At 26.1% G+C, this 5,316-nt stretch overlaps 1 protein-coding gene across 3 annotated transcripts in view; it reads right to left on the reverse strand.

The window, feature by feature from the left end:
• The window catches only part of LOC108753115 (fructose-bisphosphate aldolase), a 43,420-nt gene extending 39,697 nt beyond the window's left edge, over nt 1-3,723 (reverse strand). For 2 of the 3 annotated variants that reach the window (XM_018494457.1, XM_018494455.1), the window contains exon 1: nt 3,646-3,723. The gene's annotated coding sequence lies outside the window, so the exon portion shown is untranslated. Of the gene's footprint in view, nt 1-3,325; nt 3,351-3,645 lie in introns of those variants that run through there. The other variant, XM_018494456.1, reaches the window with a different exon arrangement.
• Nucleotides 3,724-5,316: the final 1,593 nt, after the last annotated feature.

Below are 5,316 nucleotides of genomic sequence, written 5' to 3' on the forward strand. Positions count from 1 at the left end.
AAAGTAATTTAAGTTTTTGATAGATTTATATTAGAAAAAAAAATTTATTTTAGAAAGAATTAATTTTTTCATTAAATATTGGATAACTATTTGCAATATATATATATTTATTTATGAATTCTGCATCATGACAAACTTTAGAAAGTGAAAGGAAAGATTTAAGTCTTTTTTTAAGCGGCGCACACATATGTGGACATAAATTGCATCATCAACGGGAAAACAAATGCACGATGTAGACATAGAAGTTGGTAACTCGCCAGACTGCATAACGATACGATATATTTAGACTAACTGTATTTTTATGATAGCTGTCGCTATGCAGAATTATTGAAGAAAGGTGCGAGGTGAAAGAATTATTAAAACTACTTTCTAGTGAAACTCGAAATAGCTCTCGCTACTGATATAAAATAAATGATGTTCACAACTGCCAGAATTGAAGGAAATGTGTATTAATTTTTTATTATTATATGTAGAAAAATTCAAAATACAAAGTCTTTATGAGATGTATAAGTTTATCTTTTTCTTTTTAGAAATTTTCAGAAATTTTGCAATGCTATTACATTTTATAATTGTTGTACTATAACATGGCAAAAATGAGTATTTTCTTATGTAAAAAATTATAATCAGTAAAAAATGATAAATGATTTTGATAAAATGTATATACAGAAAAAATGTAAAATAATATATACACTAGAATTCTAGTAAATTTTATGAAATTGAAGAATGTATACGGACGGAGAAAAATGTAAAGTAATATATACACTAGATGTCTAGTAAATTTTATAAAATTGACAGAAATTCCATATAAGGATAGCCCCTATTTATGTAAAATTTATTTTACTTTTCTAGTAAATGAGCAATCATCGTATATCTATATTGTAAGGTACTTTTTATATTTTTTGTTCATAAAAATAAATCTATAAATTTATTATACATCTCAACCGAATTTACTTTATCGATAAGTTTTTTTTACCTTAGAATTATTTTTCTGCGTGTAACACTGACAATGAATTATTTCCGGTCTTGCTTCTACAGAGTGTCTCACAACGATCGCATTTCCTCTTAAGGACATATTCTTGAAGTAGTTTTGAAATAAAAATCCTAATACGAAAATGTCGAGATTACAATAATTTTTTAAATTATAAGCTAACTTTAAATGCTATAAGTTAAAATCCATTTTACTTTTATAGCCTCTATTATTTCTGGATTCTTTTGAAAACATTCTAAGACGAAAATCCTAATACGAAAATATCGAAGATATAAAAGTTAATACGAAAAGTTCGAAGATATATAGTTTTCGAATTATACACTATCTTTAACCAATTATAATTAAAAAATTATTGTAGCCTCGCCATTTTTGTATTAGGATTTTCGTCTCAAAAATAAGTTCTTAATAGGAAATGCAGTAGTTGTGATACACCCTGTATATATACAGAAAAACTGCAAGAAACAAAAATCATTTATTTTCTTCTCATAAAGTTTTGAGAATTTTTTCAGAATTTCTTCAAAATTTTTTAATACCGTTTTTTTCATAGTAAAAATAAGAAAATGCAATCCTAAAAAGTTAATAAAAAATTCTTAAAAAATTTGTAGAGTTCTATGCGAAGAAAATAAATAATTTTTATCTCTTGCAGTTTTTCCGTAAAGTTGATAGTATTTGAGTAAAAAATTATTGAAGACCAATTTTCGGCAATTTTTTTTGCAATTAATATCTAATTAAATATTGCTAAAATCGTAAAATAATAGAGGACTTTTCTTCTCAGTTTAGTCTATTCTGTCCCTATTTATCATTATTTTTCAAACACCCTGTGTATATAATTTTATGTATAGTATACAGAGAAAAATATTTGATTGAATTAACTGGAATTCTGGTGGAAAATGAAGAATTCAGAATTCTAGTTAAATCTATTACACTTCTAGTTAAATCTACTAGAATTCTAGTAGATTTAAACAGAATTCTGAATCGTTTATTTCCACTCCAGTTAATTTAATCAAACATTTTTTTCCGTGTAGTAATCGTGTAATTAATTAATAATAATTTTACTTGTGTTAATTAAAAGTTCAGTAATAATTTTTATTGTATTCTGCCTTTTAGCATCTCTGCTTTCAAATAAATTAATTTAATTTAATGTTTTATCTAACTTAATATTAAATTAGATAGAATATTTAATATTTAATATTTAATATTTAATATTAAATTGGATAATATTTAATATATATATTAAAAGAATATTTAATATTAAATTTGATAATATTAAATTTCACAGAGAAAATACATATGTATCCTCTATGATTTAATAGTTTATATTTAAATTATTAGTTTAATACATTACCAAATAAATTAGTTAAAATTGGATTAAGCCAATGATAACTTTCCGAAAATAAATCTATCAAATTTTCTAAGAGGGGATTGATGAGATTGAGAGCGCTTTAAATTATTGATCTTGTAACGAGCATGCCCTATTATTTATCATAATAATACATACTTATATATACAGTGCCTATTACTATATTTGATGCTGTATATACACAACTGTACGTGGAAAAATTCTTCCGACTCTTTATAAAAATGATATAATATTATATAGTTATGTAATATTATTACATTATGCGCTTTTTAAATAAATGTAATGAAAATCTTAAAATTCTACATTTAAATAAATTTGACAGCGTAATATGTTTCCTACTTTATTATATAGTATCTTCGAATAAAAAAAATGTATTTAATACTTTACGTATACCATAGATATTCTTATATATATATGTACACACACACGCGCGCGCGCGCGCGCGCACACACACATGTATAAGAATAACTTCATATACGTAAAATATTAAATGCCTTTTTTTTATCGAAATATGTTTTATCGAAATATATTTTTTTGATAATTTTGTTATTTTCAGTTTACTTTATAATAAAATATTTCTTTATTGCCTCTATTGGAGTTTAAATGTTATATATTTGTTAATATATATAATTATGTTATAGTAATACAATATATTCATATATTGAAATTGACATAATGACATAGAATGGAATAATAAACTTGTATTTTATTATTATAAACACACAAAACTAGTATCTATGTTTATTCGTAATAATGAAGATATTTAATTGACGTAAAATCTAAATTTAAAAAATAAAATACATATTTTAGCACATAAGATATTTTATTTTCTCTTAATAGAAAAATTTAAGGAAAATTGCTCCAACTTATTGTTCGGATTCGACTACATTTATCGAGACATTCACGTTGCAAAAAAAAAAAGAGATTTCTTTTAAAAAAGATCTTATTTAATAATTACTATTATCTTACATACTCACGCATAGTGAGTCACACGTGTGGCAACCGCGTATAATAATGTCGAAGTCATGACAGAGAATATAAGAATTTTGATGGTAATATAAAGACAAGACTTGTCATTGATATTTGTTATTTGTCGTTGAATAGCAATCGGATAAATCGCGTACGACAATAGTGACGACGAAATGTCAGTCAAGGTTAAAGGTCGTTATAGATAGATTGAGTATAAAATTTCAGATATTCCTCGAGGCAATGCGAAACGATCGATACCTAGAAAGGTACGTAAGGGCATGTATCATGGATACACAATTTTTTCCGTCATAAAAACGAAATAACTCACCTAATTGTAAATGATGTGGAAGCTGCGGGAACGCCTGTTACAATTCACCTGATGGTTGGAGTGTGACTGAGAAAGGCTACGCCAGCTGTTGTCGGTTTCAGTCTGATTGTGTGTTATGGCGCGCGTGCGCTCTAACGCTTGTATATAAGAGTGCTCAACTTTACAACATTGTCAAAGACAGGATGGAAATTAACCGATTGGTTTTCGCCATATAACTTTAAATCAAAAAGTGAACGTAATAAATCTGTGTGTAAAATCCAATGTAACAGTAAGTTGAAAAATTTATACAGACAAATATGTAATATAAAACATAATTCAATTATTATTTTGACTGCATTATTATTATTATTATTATTATTATTATTATTATTGAATGTTTATCAAAGATCGCTGATAGAATATAGCACCGAATAATATTTATTTCATAAATCATGATTATCTTCGATTAGAAATATTATTTTATGAATAAGAGTTTAGTGTTTGAGCAATTTTCTTGAACTGTGAGGGACCGCTATACTATTTTGCACTTCGCAGCACATATCTATTACGTTCCTGGCGTACCACGTGGTAATGAGTTATCCAGAAACCAGGAAGGAGGACGTTACAGCATCGTCACTAAGCCGAGGATAGATGACGACATATCGATCAGTAGACGGGTAAATCCACAAATGTGTGTTGCATTGAGAACCGTTATTTTAGAGGTCAGTCAAGGGCACCTTGCTTAACATTTTTCTCGAAACTGATGAAATTTTTTAAGCAGTGTTAAAGGTTGAAATATTCGTATGATTACAAATATTGTCAAACATACATGTCTCTTTTTTTCTTAATCACCAAATTGTCTTATCATGCGCGTGATAGTATGTAGTAAGTTTATTGCTTAAGTGGACTCGACCCATCACTTTGGTTCTTATCTAATCAAGTGATATTTTTTTGGATTTTTTCCATTAATGTCTCCAATTTTTCATATTACACATGTCTATATGATGTGTTCAAAATTTTGTATATTGTCAAGTATATAAAAATGTACTGACGATAATGAATGCGCTGATAGACGTATTTATAATCTACCCGTCTTTGATATATGGGATTTAATAAAGGTTATACTATTCTCTAAAACTTTAGATAGAATCTTATTTTTTTAAATTGAAAATTGAGCCGTTCTTTTTCTGGCTCAATTTTCATTCTAGAGTGAAAGTCTACTCCAAAGAATTTCGAGAGTATATATGCAAGAAACTCTCTCTATATTAAGAAAAAATTTTTTCGTAGACATCTTTAGTAACAATATTATAAAAACAACTAAGAGCTAGTGCACAGTTATTATTAATGTACGTTACAATTCTTCTTTATTCTTCATCTGTACATATATTTTCGACGTTTCTGAAAAAATGCAGTGAACATCATAAATATATGTACAGGTGAAGAATAAAAAAGAATTTTAACGTACATTAATAATAACTGTATACTAGTTCTTAGTTGCCTATTATTTTGTAATATTGTTTTTAATATTTAATTTAATTTAATTTAATTTAGTTTATTGCAAAACTATATAAAAAATATTACATGTTAATATATTGAGAGCTCGATTAATTTATACTATTATCTTTAGTATTATATGTGTTCTCAATAATTTATTGTTATTTATAATGAAATTTCATATATTAGGTGTACAAA

Source organism: Trachymyrmex septentrionalis, unplaced genomic scaffold (assembly GCF_001594115.1).
Source record: "Trachymyrmex septentrionalis isolate Tsep2-gDNA-1 unplaced genomic scaffold, Tsep1.0 scaffold65, whole genome shotgun sequence".
NCBI lineage: Eukaryota > Metazoa > Arthropoda > Insecta > Hymenoptera > Formicidae > Trachymyrmex > Trachymyrmex septentrionalis.